The following is a 20,133-nucleotide window of genomic DNA, read 5'->3' on the forward strand; positions in this document are numbered from 1 at the left end:
CCAAATTATCAAAGTTCACATGACACAACCTTTTATGCCATTACCAACTTTCTTCTACTTGAGCAATAAAACATGAACTTTCATTGAGATCTAGGTAGAATAGGTTACCTTTTTTGCTTGCCAGACCCAACCAAATTTCCTTTTCCATCCATCAACTTGGCCTTCCTATTTGTGAATTCCACCTTGAATCCAATGTTATTCAACTGTGACACACTTAGTAGATTATGCTTTAGTCCTTCAACCCAATAAGCATTGTCACATCTAAGTTCATTCGTTAGTAAACTAAAACTTTTTCCCTTTATGCAACAAGGTTCATTGTTTTCAAATCTCACATTACCACCACCATAATTTTCCATGTGTTCAAATTTTTTTTATCACCAATCATATGATGTGAGTAGCCACTATCAATAATCCATGTATCATTTTTGCTAACATCATAGATAAGTACCATTTTATCTCCTTCTTCATCAGATTTATCTTTTAGAGAAATATAAATCATTTCATCATCTTCACTATTATCTAAATCTTTAACCATAAAATTAGATTTCTTACCTTTTTCCTTGTAGTCTTTGTAGTTTTTGAAATCCTTCTTGCCTTTGTACTTGTTGTGCTTCTTTTCATCTTTGTCTTCTCTGTTTGGGCACCTTGCAACAATGTGTTCAACTTCTTCACAAGAGAAATATTTTAAAAGAATCTTACCTTTATACGTTCCTTTGACTTTGGGTTATGTTCTTGCAAGAAATGCTTCAATAGCTTCAAGATCATTGTTAGAACTATCCTCCTCTTCACTTTTAGATTGTTCACTTTTAGATCTTTTAGCTTTCTTCTTGAGTGATACCTTGGCTTCAAATGAAGACTCAAGATTGGTAGAACTAGGAGTATAATTCTCATAGTTATCTAGTTCAAATGATGTCAATCTTCCCACTAGAGCATCCAAAGTTATATTGTTATTTGGATCACATCTCATTTCTTGAATAGTAGACACTCTGATTGCATAGATAGGAAGAAGGGTTTTGAATACCTTTCTTACCACTGTTACATCTTCAACTATTCCTCCAGAGGCTTTGATAGCACTAACACTAGCTTTGATACTTTCAACATATTTTGCAATGTTTTCATCCTCTCTCATTTTCATCTAATCAAACTATCCTCTAAGACTTTCTACTTTGGCTCTCCTTACATTGGCATGTCCTCCATATATGGCTTTTAGCTTGATCCACATTACATAAGTAATTCCAAAATCTTTGACCTCATCAAGTTCAACATAGTTGAGAGATGAAGTGATATCAATTATCATAATATTATGACTCTTCTTCTTTGTAATTTCTTTAATAGTCATAGTTCCAGTAGGAACCTTATATTTGGCATCTAGATACTTTATCCTTGAAAATCCAATGGTTTCCAAGTGTAGTCTCATGAGTTCCTTCCATGCCTTGAAGTTATCTTTGTTCAACTTTGGGATCTCCCTTCTATAAGACATCTTGATATTTAGCTTAGGTCCTTGAAACCTTCTTTGCAAGCACCAAATGCTCTAATAGAAATTGTTGGAAATATAAGAAGAAGTAACTGAGAGGGAACAGGTGAATCAGTTACTACAAAAATAAATCCCATTTTATCAATACATATCAAAAATCTGATTAAAGTGTATTTTGATGTAACTCAACAAACACATATGCACTTGGTTTACACTAGCAAATACTGTAACTCAACAATAGCTGGATATACTGATCCTAATGTGATTAGCCTTAAGATTAACTTAGTTGCATACACATAAAATAAATAGCATGAACATAAGTGACACCAATATTTAACATGGAAACACAATTTAGGAAAAACTGCCAATTGTAACTAGTTACTGATTTTCACTCTTCTAAAGTGAGACCTATTTTCTAAAGTGAGACCTATTAGGAGCTAAACTTGTTAAAGGTTACAAAACACACTGTTAGATGTGACCCTATTAGAGGATTTAAGCACCTTATTAGGAGTGGCCTTGTCAGAGGTCTTTAGACACTTCAATCTAGAAATGCCACCTTGTTAGAGGATTTACAAATAGTTGTTAAGCCAACTTTGTTAAGAGATTTTGATCACTACTACAATGGTTAGAAAGTAACAATGAGATAACCTAATTTCTTATGCAATTGAATTTTTGATTACAAATCTCAATTCTAGCTTCAATAGTTGATCCTTCTTGATTGAATGTATCTTTGTAGCTCAAACAAGGATATTTTTCTTATCCTTCTAATTCACTTCCTCCAAGTATCATCGAATCTTCTATCATGTTCCACACATTCAATCCTCAACTTGACCTTATATTTATATCTTACACATTGTCAAGTCATCTTGAATACAACTTAGAATACTTAATATTCATCTCCTTAGTTAGCTAGAACCAACAACTAAATCGATTGAACTCAATATGCCAAAACAAAAAAATCCTTTGTTAGTCGATCCTACTTGGTAGACACTAACTCATAAATGATTTTTCTATGTTAACCAAGTGAACTCAGTTAGCATTGCATATTCACAAAGCTCCTTTGGTAACTAGGTGAGCTTAGTTAACATTTTTCCACCCAACATTTTCTTCATTAATCGAATGAGCTTGGTTAACACCCAACTTCTGCAAACTTTCTTTTGACGACTGAGTGAACTTGGTACACATTGTCTTCTAAACTTGGCAAACTTTGGAATGCTCGATAGACACAGGAAACTATCTTCATTGCCCAAGTGAGCTTGACATAAACTAACTGGCAATGATATGACATTTGTGTAACATCAAAGATAATACACAATTAATCAATTTTTTTCAACACAAAAAACATGCTAAATTTTATTTTTTAACATCAACAACAATGAAGGATAATGTAGATTTCAAATGAACATGATTTATTTAATCTATAAGTAGAAAAATCATAAAGGATGGTATACCATCCTCAACCTTCTCAAATGAAGGGAAGGATTGATGTAAGGGGGCGTATGCCCCCCAAAGCCCTTTCATTAGTATCAAATGCAATTGTAATATCTCATTTATAGGACATTAACATCCTAGACAACACTGGGGGTTTTCTTCCTCTTTATTTTTTCCTCAGTGCCCTCACTTTGAATGAGAAAAATATTTTCTAACATTTTAATATAATTTATAAGGTATTATGCCTTTTATTGATTAAGAAATAAAATCTCATTAAACTATTAAATCACAATATCTTAACAACTTTTGCGACCACTACAAATTCCTAAATGTACAAACATGCTCAGGGGTCTAATCACAAATGCATAATGAATCTATATTTACCAATTAACTAGAGGATTTATTATTCTAATTAACATTGATACATTTCCCTTATAGGGATGATATTGGCTAGGTATGAACAATCAAATTACTAACTCCACATGCCACTATCAAGAATATAAGTCCTCTGCACTAAACAACCTGACCAAGTGTAGATGTACAATAATGATATAGCCAAACCAAGAATGTGCAAAATTGCATAAATAATCATTTAATTAATTTCATTAAAATAATATCTTTAAATCTTTCATTTTCACTATAATTAAATTTATTGTGTAAGAACAAATTAAATATCTCTAGCATAAGCACATCATAATAAACCCAACAATATACATCGATAATCTTGAACCATAATTGCATTAATTGAGCACAACTAGCTAAAGAAAAAATATAATCAAATCACCCCAAGGGTGTAAACCACTCATGGGTCCCAATCATGATCACTTATGAAGAAAGATCATCAAGGTTGCATCCATCAAGACAACTTATAGAAATTAAATGGGAGAGGCACTACATCACCCCCCCTCCCAAAGATTAGGCTTTTTCCTAGAAGTCTGGGATCCAAGAATAGAGACTGCCCAAAAAAAATCCCTAAAATCACAAAAACATCATCTAGCTACCACTCAACACTACAAAGCAAGATAAAACACTTAGAATCCTAGTTTCCAAATAATGCAACAATAAAATTTTCAAAATAGCAAGAGAGGAGGAAGGCTAACACATACCGTACATCCAAATAAGAAAGTAAACACACATTTTCAAGTAATATAATCTCATTTAACATAGCCAACATTGATTCGACCATCTAACAAGTAGTTAATAACATTAGAGTTAAAAGATTTTCAAAGCAAGAAACAAGAATAAATAGCCATTTAACAAGTACATACTTTTATCAACCTTCTTTCTCTTTCATAAACATATTACATTTATTAACATTGAACCAAACAACATTTCATTACATTTATATCTATCAAAAAACATAATAGTATAATCTCCACAATGTTATCCCTTGTACATAATATTAGAGGTCTGAATAGAACATGATAGGGTCACAACATACAACTAGGCAGCAATAGAAGACGTCTAAAATAGTCACCATGAAACTAAAAGGAAAGCCCATATAGGGGAATTATCAATTCCAATAATAAATCTAAAAAATGGGCATAGTTAAACAATAAGTCAAGTGTAAAAACTATCACAAAGAGAGTGATAAATAAATTTTGATGACTAGTCCAAGCAAGGAAAGTACCAAAAACCAATTCTAGCCCAAATAAGATGTGAAGAGTTCCACCAACAAAATAAAACAAGGCATCAACTTAATCACATTACATGTGATGACTCAAAATAGTCACATACAAGGGATTAATTAACACACCGAGAACAAACTCATGCACATTAGATAATATATCATCAACAATCTCATCCATATGCATAACTACATTTTCCCTAATTCCTTTCCATGCAATGTAACATTATGGTATGTAGAAATATCACTACAACATTTTCATAAGCATAAGAAATAAGTGATTTGGAGACATAAGTCATTAACAAAAATGACCTAATGTAACAAACTATCTCATTCTCTATCACCAAATTTACTATTTTCATGACACTGATTCCACAACATATAGTCAGTTCTTTACTTTCAATAGGAGAACACAAGGAAAACAATGCACCTTAATCCACAAGGATAAAAACAAGAGGCACTCAAATCCAACACATGGACACCAATCAATGGCTTTGTCTAAGAGGGTCGCACAAGCAACTAGCCATGCTAAGGCACATCAATTCCATCTACATAAGAAGGAAAGACTTACTTCCTTCTCCTCAAATTACTTGAGTCACATCAACTAGATAGGAAATTTCATCCCAAGTAGGTGCCCAAACAACAAGATATTATGAGCTCACAAAGAGACACTCGCACTCACACAATCACAACATCAACCATGTGGATAACATATACACAAAGATCTCAATGTTTGAACATGGCTATGATACCAAATGTAATGTTCCACCTGGAGATCCTTGGAACAAAAGGATAAAACATGCACTCAATATTTTTTTGTTAAGATAATTTACATAGAGCAGTTCAAAGATAGAGTGCTTGGAAAGCAATTTTTTATGTTTGTATTATATCTTTCATCTTAGATGTAATAAAGAGATGCACAATTATATAGTGATAGAGGATAGTCAGATGATGATGTCAGTAGATATGCAAGCCTAGTATCACATGTGTGAAGTTTTATATAGATAGTGAGATGACAGTGCTATTGTAATTATAATTAATTAATTATCTTATTATAATTAATCAGGAAAGCCTCAAAGGTGACTAAAGGAATTATTTTGAAGATATGGTATAAAGGAAAGTTGATTTCCTTGTTTGTGAAGTGTTGTGAACATTGTATGAAGTGTGAACTGTGAAAAGGAGCATAGTCTTCACTGAATGTGAGTTAGCGATCCAAGGGATTATTAGATGCAAGATTTGTGATCTAGTTACAAAATCAAAAGGAGTGGAGGTCCGATTGATAGGACAGAGGAAGGAAGTACTGTTCAATTCTATTATTCTACAAGGAATAATATAGGGGTAATTTGGATAGTGGATTCATTGTTCTGACCCTTGAAGTTGTTTGGGCAGTGGTTCCAAGTATCTTCGACAACTCCTAACAGGGTTGGCACAACTCCTAACAAGTTTGGAATATCCTAACAGGGATTCAAGTCTCCTAACAGGGACTGATATGTACTGAATATTGTTATAGACTCCTAACATGGTCCATCCTCTAACAAGGAATATTTATATTAGTACATCATCTTGTGGGTACCATCCCCATCATGGTTTTCCCTCTGATCAAGGGTTTCCCTAGTTAACATATCTAGTGCTACTGTGCATGTGCATCTTATTGTGGTTTATGATTATATTACTCATATGGTTAAGTTTGTTTAAAGTTGATAACTATGATAATAGTTGGATATTTGATTCACCCCCAACCCCCTCTCAGTTATATTGATGGACTATATATTCTAACAATAATGTCTAATCAATTCTGGTAACCAAGTATTGTTAATCATAAAATATAATCATAAAAATAGCCTAAAAGAATTCAATAATATAACATGAAAAGTAAACTAGGGGTAGGCATTACAATGTATGATTTTATATATATAGCAACTTTATGTTCAATAGTTGTGACATCTACTGCAATACACAACATTACAAGTACTTTATGTCTTGCATAGTCTTATAGCATTGAAGGTTACACTATGTACTTTACACTATCATATTAAGTTGTATTACTCATGTGTGGTCATTGATACATTTAATGTTTCTTTTACAACTTTTGAAGAGCTATTAGGTTTTATACTTGTATTTTTTGTGGTTTAGTTATTGGACCCATACCACTATATCATTTGGACTTATAAGTTATTATGACCATGTAATAATTATTGTGTCTTCTATGAATGAATATGTCATGGGAGATAAGATGCAAAATATAGGCTAATATTTTCATATTTGTGATGAAATTATTTAATCTCATTGCTTCCCAATTTAGTTTTATTTATATAATGGCATGTCAAAACCTTCATACTAATACTTATGTGGAAAATATGTTATCATTTGCATATTTTGATTTGTAATTATTTTGGAATTATTGAATAGATATATGCATACTAAGATTATTAAAGGTTACAACATCATAACTTGTATATGTTTGCACCCATTTGGAGCTCACTTTGGTGGTTGTCCCACATGCCCCTCATTGCCAACTAATTTCTTCCATCCCAAGGCCGATTTTTGATGTAGATTTAATGTTACTTTTTTAACTTTCAATTTGTTTTTGGGTTTTCTACTTGTGCATCTCCCTAAAAAGTTAGCACCCATAATTGGAGACTTTATTCGTAATGACCCCAATTCTTCATCCATGTTGATAAGATAAATTTGAGTAACCAAATGATTTATTTTTTTGATGATCCCAGAATGAATATTTTGGACCTTCTTATTATATCTAATTAAATGAAATGACACACCCTATCCAAATTATAAAATAATGTATTATTAATATTAATATTATATTATTATTTATTAATAGAATATTATTATTATTAATTCATTATATATACTTTAATTAGATAACTCATATTCTATATGCTTAATATATTAATATTTATTATTGTAGAGTAAAATATAATAATAGTTGATATATATTTCTATATATATTAAGTTATTTCAATATGTAAATGTCTATAATGTTATGTTATTATATATAATTTATACTTAACCTCAATATTATTAAATATATTTTAGATTTAAATATATCCAATAGTATATACTAAAGATATTTAATATTATTTATCTTATTTATTATAAATAATATTTTTATTTTAAAATTGACAATAATTATTATTATATTATTTTAATAATCTAATATTGGTAATTAATCCTTATTTCCTATTAAAACTTATTCTGAAAGTGGGGAAATCACAGTCCTCCCCTCTCAAATTTGCTTGTCCTTAAGCAATTTATAACTTAAATTCATTCTTTTCCCTGAATATGTGTTAAGAACATATTAGCAACCAATGAAAAACATATGAATGATGACACAAAGTAGACACATTAATGCATGAAGATGCAATGCAAACATGACGTAGACACATGAATGTAGGAAGACACGAAGCAAACACATTGATGCATGAAGACATGATGTAGACACATAGTATACATGTTAGAACCTTGCTTACAAATTGAAATAAGAAAAGGTAAGGAAATGTTTTACTACCTTGATCGTGAATGTCATGCTCATTTCTCCTGTCTCAAAATCCAAAGTTCTTGAAGAAGCATATTTTAAATAACTTTTCTATAGCTAGTACTATAATAGGGTGTTTCATTCCATAGTGGATGGTAGATTTACTGCTGCTCGAGGTTGGACATGCTCAACTTAGGACTCCCTTAGATTTTTAATCTATATTGGGATTCTCTCAACCTAATGTGACTGATTTACTCCTCCCTCTATGCACACTCCCTACCCACTAGGAACATGCTTAATTTCATTATGGATGGAAGCTTTACTACTTCTCAAGTTTGGACATGCTCAGCTTGGGGCTCCCTCGGATCTTAAAATCCATATTGGGATTCTTTTGCCCCAACGCGACCAATTTACTCCTCCCTCTGTGCACACTCCCTACCCACTAGGAACGGGTTTAATTTCATTATGGATGGAAGGTTTACTACTTCTCAAGTTTGGACACACTCAGCTTGGGGCTCCCTCAGATCTTAAAATCCATACAAGGATTCTTTTGCCCCAACATGATCGATTTACTCCTCCCCTTGTGCACACTGACTACCCTTTAGGAACATATTTAATTTCATTATGGATGGAAGGTTTACTACTTCTCAAGTTTGGACATGCTCAGCTTGGGGCTTCCTCATATCTTAAAATCCATATTGGGATTCTTTTGCCCCAACATGATCAATTTACTCCTCCCCTTGTGCACACTCCCTATCCACTATACATTTGGTGAGAAAATAAAGTTATCCTTTATAAGTTACCTTCCAAAAAGGTACTCTCCAAGTATCAAGATGACTCTTTCTTTACAACAATGTATATCAGATAAAAACCTAATTATATAATTTGTTTTCTCTACTCAAATACTTTGTCAAATGTATATACTCTTTGCTTATAATTCACACTTTCTTTCTATCAAATATATAGGTCAGACAAAAAGTCTAATTATATATTCCTTTATATTACTTTTCACTTACATATTCTTGTCTTACACTGCACACTTCACTTCTTAATTCCTCTTTTCTTTTTTCTTTTCTTTTTAAATTTTATAATCTCTAATATTTTCTTATGAAGCTTCTTCTTATTTATATCTTACCACTATATGACATTCCTTTTCAAATACGAATAGTCATGCCCTTTCAAAATTATACTTTTCCTTGTTCGTAATTGTACAAACATAAGGAAGATGCTTTTTATTCTGATTTGTTATTCCATTAGCCAACATAAGTTGATCTTCAGTCCTTATATCAGATTTTATTTAGATCACATCTTTTGGTTGATAGCTATCTATCTTCAAGAATCAATATTTATGGCTTCTATTTTATATTAAATAAAAATATTATTTAAATCATTTCTTTCTTCATCGCTAGTTTGTCATGATAATCATAGGGACAAATCTCCATTGAAGTTCTCCCTAAGTGTGCCATGATATTTACTGTTGTTTATTATTATTGGCAAATGTTGTGATTTCCTTGTCCTTTTTTAGACATATCATTCTATATTGAGTTGGAATACTTGTGTGTTGGAGACGTTCATTTATAACCATGATATGATATTTATTTGAAGTGTGGACCTATCTCTGATTACTTGGCATTTTATGCCGGTAGTAATTTGTTTGTTTCTTCCATCTTTTATCATCTCCACAGTTTGAAGCTGCTCCTGATGTCTTATTTCATAGTTTCCTCAAACACATCGTCGCTCATTGTCTTTTCTCATTTAATTTCATATTGTTGTGTTATCACTATGGAAATAGAGGTCTTAGTTGTTGTTCAGAGAGTAGTAGATAGAGGAAAAGCTTCTTTTGTTCTCCTTCTCTTATGAGGGATCTCATTGTCTTTCTCACTTATTTGATTATTTTTCCCATTCTGTACTGGAAAAGTAATTGAGGAGGATTGCAAACAAGAATGTGTTGAGTGTTGTAAAGAGGTTGAACAACACACATTTAAAGAATGTCCTTCACATCCCACACAACATCCCTCACCTTGTCCAACCATTTTTCTGATGCTGCCATGGCCATCTTGTGTAGAAACTGGATCCTCATATTTGAAAGCAGTGCTTGTACAAACTGAACTGCATCCCAAGACATGTTGGTTAGATGTTGCAGTTGTTTCTTTATGTCTTCATCTTCTATAGAAACTAAATTCATGTACTTTAGATGGCCTCTCAAATTTTTGAGTGCACTTTCAAGCCTAATTGCACCTGCCATACTTGAACTTTTATTACCAAATCAAACTTTGGGGCCGATAGATCTGTGAAAATAGCACTGAAAATTTCAATAGCTTTTGCATTCACCCAAGATCTCAAGATATTTAAATGAGGCAGACTGATGACTAAACAACCATCAAACTTCAGTTTAGCTACAGTTTCAAAAATGCAATCTTAGATTTTTTATTTTTTATTTTTCATTTTATTCTTAGTGGAGTTGTAATGTTCATAGGCATCCCTCCATTATGACCTCTAACTTAAGAATCGAACATAATTAGAATAAAGTCATTTATTTCTGCAAAAATTGTTTCTTGGGCTACAGTTACTTGTGAGAGCCTCATTCCAATCTTTAGACATGCAATTTCTATTGTGCTCAAGTTTCACAACCTTTGTTACTATCCATTCTTCTTTGTTCTTTTATTTTCACTTGCAAAAGGAAACATATCTTGTTTTTTATCACATCACATGTTCCAATCCTAGTTCCTTTTATGAATTTTCACACCCAATTTTCCCCATTCCAGATGTTAATTCTTATGCTCCCATTTCACATTATCAAAAGTATTTCTTGGTATATAGTTATTTGTGAGCCCCATTCTAGTCTTGTGAAGGAACAAGCCGAAGCAGAAGCATATTCAGTCAAAAGATAGATCTGGATATGATATGGTTCTGAAGCCAAAAGGGACAAGCGGCCTGTGCAGTTTAACTAGATAATGATTAGGGAGGGGAATAAGTTTGTCATTTATTGCTTACATACCTACAAGCTATGATGGAATAGATAGGGCATTCTGAGCCCAACCTTGTGCATTGACGCAACTATAGTTGCATTTGATCTAGTGAATAGCAAGTAATCTTTGATTCTGCATCGATAATAGAGTAGGATCTCTTCTCCACTTTAGATAGCAGGGCACCTACAAGTATTATAGTAGGGGTGGGTAATCACAGGGCAAATAATACATGTTGGTTCTTCCCCTAGGCCTCCCATCCCCTCTTGTTTCTCCATTCATTTTATTCTAGTTGTTCATTGTCTTTGCCCTAATGACACGAACTGGTGCAAGAACCCTGATAGATCAGGAACCCTGATAGATTAGGAACCCCCTGCTCATGAAGGGCTAAGGGAAACTATGAATTAGTTGCTAAGGGGGATCTAGTTTTTCCTACTCTTCAATATGCATATGTTTCCCTAATAATAAGTACCAAATTTCTTCACAATAGTGCCTACTCCATATGAAATAGGCAATATTGATTGGTGTTTGAGTGCACTTACTATTGGACTATTGGTTATGTATGTATAAATGTACATCCCTAATCATTTCTTGTTTTTCTAACTTTTAATTCATGTTTCTCACATTGTATTAGTTTTGTCATTTTGCAAAAGTTTTCAAATTTATTTTGTTTTCACCCACTAGGATGACAAGTTCATAGCTTTGATACCAATTGTAATGACCCCGATTTTTCATCCATGTTGATAAGATAAATTTGAGTAACCAAATGATATTTTTGTTTTGATGATCCCCAAATGAATCCTTTGGACCCTCTTATTATATCTAATTAAATGAAATGACACACCCTATTTATGTTATAAAATAATATATTATTAATATTAATTCATTATATATAATTTAATTACATAACTTATAACCTACATGTTTAATATATTAATATTTATTATTGTAGAGTAAAATATAATAATAGTTTATATATATTTCTATATATATTATGTTATTTCAATATGTTATTATATATATAATATATATAATTTATAATTAACCTTAATATTACTAGTATAGATATCTTAAATAAATCTATGTAAAGGAATGCCGATAGATATCTACTACAAAATGACTAAAATTTAATTTACAACATCCAAAACTACTTATATTTCCTTTATCTCTATTTTTTTCATTGTCTTAAGTTTTTTATTATAATTTCTAAAGAAAATTAATTTTTATATTTCCAAACATTATAATTTTATGAAATATTTAATATGATGTTTATTAAATTATTCTTAAAAGTATATTATGCTTATAATTAAATTAAAAAATTTGACATGTAGATGATTATCAAATTTAACCTAAAAAGATAAAAGTTAAGATTAACATGCTCACACCATCCCACTCCACCCATTCTGCCATTGTAGAATGCATATCAGCATTAATTAAATATATTTTAGGTTTAAATATATCCAATAGTATATACTAAAGATATTTAATATTATTTATCTTATTTATTATAAATAATATTTGTATTTTAAAATAAACAATTATTATTATATTATTTTAATACTAATATTGGTAATTAATCCTTATTTCCTATTAAAACTTATTTTGAAATTGGGGATAACTCACTATTTAGCCCCATTTTGGTAATCTTGAGATTTGATGTCTGTTATGCTTGATCCTAGCATCCTAATTCCTCTTTTCCACCATGTCTAAGCCCAATTCAAATCAAGGATAAAATTCCTAGGTATAGAATGGCTCGGCCATTTTGTACCCTAAGCATATAATGGATCAGTTGTTTTGTACCAGAGGGTTTTTGCTCAAATTTGGCTCATAGCTCTATGTTAGGGTGTTAGTATAAAAAATAGATTGCATTGACTACTTGGATTGTTTTTTAATCTCAAAATTATGTATGAGGTATATGAACACCCGTGTTCCTTTTTTGACATACTTTGATGCTCTACAATTTTGTGATCAAGTTTTCAAGAGCATTCAAGCAATCAAGAGAAACTAGATTCAAGATATGAAGGTAAGAATCCAAGATCTAGTTTCTCAAATTGATTCAAGTTAATTTCAAATTAATATTATCCATTAAAGAAAGTTTATTTTGCATGATACCTAAGTAAATTAATTCTTAATCAATCAAAAATATCCTTGCTCTAACCTATATTCATCTCTCCATTACAAGTGATTATCAAGCATATCTCTATTGAAGATCTATGATTGATATTTGTAGATCCATGCATTTTTTAGGGCATCCTTGATTTATATTTTACAAATCAAGGTCAACTCCTTGATTCCAAGTACATTCAAGAATCTTCATGGTTGTGATCAATTTCTACATCCATTCTTGAGGTTTTAAGGAAGGCAAGTCAAATATTTTACCTTTCTACATACTCTCCTTTACATAATTTCCTTTTATTTTCAAGGTTTATTTCTAATCATGGGTTTTACTAAGGTGAACCCCTTTTACCCAACCTTCTATCCATTTTTTCTACAAGAACAAGCTATAGAGTTGTCAAACTTTTTTAGGTAGAAGTAGTTGGAGGGTAAGTGCACCAAGTTGTGGTGCCAAAAGGGGGGTATAAGTGGACACCTTTTTCCTGAAATCTGCAAATTTTGAACTTCAACAAGAATTTGAAGATAGTTACGCTCAAAATTTTAAGATATGACAAAAACAAAAGTCGTAGTCCTTTGAATCTAGTTTCTAAACTACTAATTTTTTTTCAAAATGGTTTAGTTTTAGGTCCTCAAAAAATGGGGCCACAAAAAGTGGTACTGTTTATTCGAAAAAATACAACACAGTACAAAGTGTGGCCCCCCTAAAATTTTAACTTCTTTTTTGAAATTCTTTAATCACTTTAGTCAAAAGTTACTTAACACTATGTAGTTTATACCAAATTTTTTGGGTAATTTTATAATTTGTATTTTTTTCAAATGAATTTTTTAACTAGACACATCCCAAAAATTTGAAATATCTATGTGCTCCCGCTAGAAATAATTGAAAACTAATCTAAAATCAAAACTTTTTTTTTTCAAAGTGTGTAGAATGGAGTCTAGTTTCTAAAAAACTAAGTTGTTGCAAAATTTGATGAACAACTAAAATCTATAGCCCAATTAGTACATGGTGGTTTTTGACAAAAAATGAACATACATTCAAGAGAAATTATAGATGAAAGGCTTGAAATAGTTCAAATTAAAAATAAATTATATGGTTAGATAGCTAACACAGAGACCTATAATGCTATGTAACCTAATCTTATCGATACCCAATCACGAGGAATGTTGAAGGGGAGCACACAAGAAAAATCAATCATTTTTGGTATGTTTGTTGGAAAACATGTCTCAAACCTATTTATAAACTCCAAACCTTTGGGTTGGATCTCCAAGGCAAAACCAAGCCTTATGCTTGGTTTTAATACAAAGCTTTCAATAGCACATGCACCCTATAGCGCGCATGCACTATTAGAACCATTTAATTTCTTAATAGTGCATGCACACTATAGTGCACACACACTATTCAGACCTAAATTGCAACCCAAGAGCAAGAGAGAGCTAGGTGGGGGGTGAGATGGGGGGGGGCAAGGGAATGGCTATGTGTGTGTGTGAGAGAGAGAAAGAGATAGAGAGAAAGTAGGGGATGGGAGAGGGGAGAGAGTACAGGATGGGAGAGAGGAAGTGAGAAAGAGTAGGGGTGGCAGAGAGAGTGCAAGGGAAGTGAGCGAGAGAGTAGGGGTGGAAAAGAGATAGTATGGGATGGGGGAGAGAGATTTAAAGTAGGGGATGAGAGAGAGGAAGTGTGAGAGAGAGTATAGGTTGGGAGAGAGAGATTGAGAGTAGGGGATGGGGGAGAGAGAGTAGATGATGGGAGATAGAGTGGGAGAGGAAGAGCAAGAGAGAGGAGGATGGGAGTGCATGTGTGTAAAAGAGAGAGAGTAGGGAATGGGAGAGGGGGAAGACAGAGTAGCTCGAGAGAAAGTAGGTGATGGGAGAGGGAGAGGGAGGGGGGATGGAAATGTGTGTAAGATAAAGAGAGAGTGTGTGTGTGAAAATGTGAGAGAGAGTAGGGGGTAGCAAAGAGAGAGTAGAGAGGGAGAGAGTGAGAGTGAGAGTGAGAGTGAGAGTGAGAGTGAGAGTGAGAGAGAGTGAGAATGAGAGTGAGAGTGAGAGTGAGAGAGAGAGAGAGAGAGATAGAGAGAGAGAGAGAGAGAGAGAGAGAGTAGCTAGTGGGAGAGGGAGAGAGTGAGAGACAAAGTAGGGCATGGGAGAGGAGAGAGAGGGGATGGGTGTGTGTGTGTGAAAGAGAGAGAGTAGGCAATGAGAGAGGGGGGAGAGAGATAGAGAGAGTAGGGGATGGGAGAGAAAGAGAGTAGTCAATGGCAGAGGGAGTGGGAGAGGGAGAGAGAGAGGGGGGATGGGAGTGTGTGTAAGAGAGAAAGTAGGGGATGGGAGAGAGTGTGAGAGTGTGAGAGAGAGTAGGGGTGGCAGAGAGAGTGAGAGTAGGGGATGGGAGAGAGAGAGAGAGAGAGAGAGAGAGAGAGAGAGAGAGTAGGCAATGGGAGAGGGAGTGGGAGGGAGGGAGCGAGAGAGAGAGAGAGAGATAGTAGGAAATGGGAGAGGGAGTGGAAGGGAGAGGGAGAGGGAGAGAGAGGGAGAGAGAGAGAGAGAGAGAGAGAGAGGGAGGGAGAGAGAGAGAGATAGTAGGTGATGTGAGAGGGAGTGGGAGGGAGAGAGAGACACAGAGAGAGAGAGAGAGTAGGCGATGTGAGAGGGAGTGGGAGGGGGGGGAGAGAGAGAGAGAGAGAGAGAGAGAGAGAGAGAGAGAGAGAGTAGGGGATGGGAGAGAGTAGGCAGTGGGAGAGGGAGTGCGAGAGAGAGAGAGGGGGGGGGGAATGGGAATGTGTATAAGAGAGATAGAGTAGGGGATGGGAGAGAGTGTGAGAGTTTGAGAGAGAGTAGGGGGTGGCAGAGAGAGCTCGTATAAGATGGGGGCACAAGAGAGAGAGAGAGAAGGGGATGGGAGAGAGTGTGAAAGAGAGTAGGGGATGGAAGAGAGAGAGTGAGAGTAGGGGATGGGAGAGAGAAAATAGAGAGGGAGAGAGAGTATTTGAGAGAGAGAGAGATAGTACGTGGTGCAAGAGGGAGTGAGGGAGGGAGAGAGAGGGGGATGGGAGTGTGTGTGACAAATCTAGAGAGTAGGGGATGGTAGAGGAGAGAGAGAGAGGAGGGATGGGAGCGTGTGTGTCTATGAAAGAGAGAGAGAGAGAGAGAGAGAGAGAGAGTAGGTGATGGGGGAGAGATAGTAGGCTGTGGGAGAGGGAGTAGGAGAGGGAGAGAGAAAGGGGGGAATGGGAATGTGTGTAAGAGAGACAGAGTAGGGGATGGGAGAGAGTGTTAGAGTGTGAGAGAGTATGTGGTGGTAGAGAGAGCTTGTATAGGATGGGAGAGAGAGAGTGAGATTAGGGGATGGGAGAGTGAGAGAGAGAGTAGGGGATGGAAGAGAGAGTGAATGAGAGTAAGGGATGGGAGAGAGAGAGAGAGAGAGAGAAAGAGTAGAGAGGGAGAGAGAGAATGAGAGAGAGAGAGAGAGTAGGCGATAGGAGAGGGAGTGGGGGAGAGAGAGAGAGAGAGAGAGAGAGAGAGATAGGGTGATAGGAGTGTGTGTGACAGATCTAGAGAATGGGGGATGGGAGAGAAGAGAGTGGGGGGATAAGAGTGTGTGTGTCTATGAAAGAGAGAGAGTAGGGGATGGGGGATAGAGAGTAGGTAGTGGGAGAGGGAGAGAGTGAGAGTAAAGGATGGGAGAGTGTGTGAGAGAGAGTAGGGGATGGGAGCGAGTGTGAGAGAGTATAGGGAGAGGGAGATAGAGAAAGGGGGGATGGGAGTGTGTGTGACAAATCTAGAGAGTAGGGGATGGGAGAGAAGAGAGAGGGGGGGGATGGGAGTGTGTGTGTGTCTATGAAAGAGAGAGAGTGTGACAATTTGAGAGAGAGTAGGGGGTGGCAGAGAGAGAGTACGAGATGGGAGAGACAAAGTGAAAGGATGGGAGAGAGAGTGTGAGAGAGAGTAGGGGATGGGAGAGAGTGTGAGAGAGAGTTGGAAATGGGAGAGAGAGAGTAAGAGTAGGGGATGGGAGAGAGAGAGAACTTGAGAGAGATGGATAGTAGGTGGTGGGAGAGGGAGTGGGAGAGGAGGAGAGAGAGGGATGGGAGTGTGTGTGAGAGATCTAGAGAGTAAGGGATGGGAGAGTGGAGAGAGAGAGAGAGGGATGGGAGTGTGTATTTGAAAAAGAGAGAGTTTAGGGGATGGGAGAGGGGAGAGAGAGTAGCAAATGGGAGAGAGAGAGACTAGGTGGTGGGAGAGGGAGAGAAGGGAAAATGGGAGTGTGTGTAAGAGAGAGTAGGGGATGGGAGAGAGTGTGTGAGAGAGTAGAAGGTGGTTGAGAGAGAGAATGGGATGGGAGAGAGAGAGTGTGTGAGAGAGTAGGGGATGGGAGAGAGTGTGAGAAAGAGTAGGGAGAGGGAGATAGAGAGAGGGGGATGGGAGTGTGTGTGATAAATCTAGAGAGTAGGGGACGGGAGAGAAGAGAGAGGGGGGATGGGAGTGTCTATGTATGTCTGTGAAAGAGAGAGGGTAGGGGATGGGAGAGAGTGTGAGAGAGAGTAGGGGGTGGTAGAGAGGGAGTCTGGGATGGGAGAGATAAAGTAAACAGATGGGAAAGGACATGAGAGAGAGTAGGAGGTGGCAGAGAGAGACAGAGTATGGGATGAGAGAGATAGAGTGAAAGGATGAGAGAGAGTGTGAGAGAGAGTGGGGGATGGGAGAGAGTTGGGGATTAGAGAGAGAGAGAGTAAGAGTAGGGCATGGGGGAGAGAGAGAGAGTAGAGAGGGAGAGAGAAATTGAGAGGAAGATAGTAGGCGATGGGAGAGGGAGTGGGAGAGGGGGGATGGGAGTGTGTATCTATAAAAGAGAGAGTTTAGGGGATGGGAGAGGGGGGGGGAGAGAGAGAGAGTAGCAGATGTGAGAGAGTGTGAGAGAGAGTAGGGGATGGGAGAGAGTAGGGGGATGGGGGAGAGAGAGATATAGTAGGAAGTGGGAGAGGGAGGATAGGAGTGTGTGTGAGATATCTAAAGAGTAGGGGATGGGAGAGAAGAGAGGGTGAGAGAGGTAGAGAGAGTACGCAGTGGGAGAGCAAGAGCGAGAGAGAGAGAGTAGGGGATGGGAGAGGGGGCAAAGAGAGTGTAGGGGATGGGAGAGAGATTAGGGAGAGAGAGAGTAGGGGATACGAGAGCGGAGAGAGAGTCAGGAGGATAGAGAGTAGGCAGGATGGGGAGTGATGTGTTTTCACATAGTGCATACGCACTATAGTGCGTATGCACTTTATAGTGTGTACATGCTATAGTGCATACACACTATATGAAATCACCTAAAAATGGTCAAAAATTAACTTTGGAGCCCATTTCATCCATTCTCTACTTTTGGTCTATTGTGCACTCTGTTATTCCGACAGAAATCATAGGTTTCAACATAGCAAACACTATTTCAACACTTTTTCAAGCTAGCAAACACCAAATTCAATCATTGGATACACAATTTGAAGACTTTTTGAATATTCCTTGTATAGAAAAGGTTAGTGGAATCCATTTTAAATATTTTTTGTCGATATATAGATACAAATTTGATTATAATTTGACATATTGTTTAATATATAGTGAATTTATTGAAAATTGTATGTTTGAATGAAATGTTATTTCGAAATGGTTAGAAATTTGACAAGTCATTTGATATACATTGTGTATTCATTCAAATAATTATAATTTTTATATGCGTTTGAATAATTTGTAATTTACACATTTTAAGTAATTCAGATGTTTGAATAATTTGACATGTAAAAATCATCATCATGCCAAGGAAGAAACCAAAAACTCAAACAAATGAAGATAGGGAAAGAGATTTGGCAATTAAAAGAGATAAAATGAAATTACTAAGTGAACAAAGAAAATTGCAAAGCAATAATGAAGAATTTACTTTTGAAGAGGATCAAGAACCACCAATACAAAGAAACAAAGAGAAAGAATTAGAAAGACAAAGAGAACAAATGAGACTGTTACGCTCAAGAAGACAATTGAATTGTGAAGCTACACCATCTTCCAACGTTAGATTCATATCGTCTGCTACACCATCTTCCAATGTTGAAGTTATATCATCCTCTCATGTTGAAGAGACATTGATTTGTAGATCTGACAATATACGCACTCCATTATGTCATGTTGAAAGCACAATAACAACACATCAATTAAGTGATATTACATCTTATTGCCAAGGTACATCATCTTCAGTTCAAGGTACGCAATACACTCAACCTTATATTAATTTTGAAAATGTTGAGAGAATTGAAGAGATTAGAACACCTTCTAGAATTCATTTTAGAAGACCAAAATATTTGATTGATATTGATACTAACATTTTGAAATCAATGCCTGACAAGATTAGTAAGCATACTTGTCAAAGAAAAGTTAATCATATGTGGAGATTTTTTTTGAAGAATTAGATATTATAGGTCAATGCCAATTATTTGTTGAAATGATGAGGAATTTTAAATTTAGGCCTATCATGAAGATTCTTTGGCTAAGAACAATGGACGATTCAAATGAAAAAAGCATTGTAAAGAATCTAATGAGTGCTTATGACAAAGTGAGTTCTAAGTCACACACCAAAAATAGTAATATCACAAGATGAGTACTTACATCAACAATAGTAAGTATCCAAATGAAGAAAGCTTGACTCATGAGAAAGACAAGAAAAACATTAAAAATTGGTAGAGGTACTCTAAGTAGAGCCATGCTAAGGCGTGAGAGATTGGAAGATCCAACACAAAATGAGTTATGGAAATTTAGTGGTAGACTACCACGAAAGGATAAAGAAATTAGTGAAGCCTTGAAATCATTGATCGAAGATTTTTGAGAAAATAACACACGTGTTTCCCCTAATCAAAGAGATGTTGTAAGAAGGAGGATTGGTAGCCAAAATCGTGACCCACATGCAAAACATTTTTTGGACTCAACTCAGACACAATTTTTTGCAAAATTTATTGGTATGTATCCTCAAATTCAAATAAGTCAAAGATTTTTTGAGATGGGTAAACCT

The sequence above is a fragment of the Cupressus sempervirens genome, chromosome 11, assembly GCF_028749045.1.
Source record: "Cupressus sempervirens isolate cs-2001-9-10 chromosome 11, ASM2874904v1, whole genome shotgun sequence".
NCBI classification, from domain to species: domain Eukaryota; kingdom Viridiplantae; phylum Streptophyta; class Pinopsida; order Cupressales; family Cupressaceae; genus Cupressus; species Cupressus sempervirens.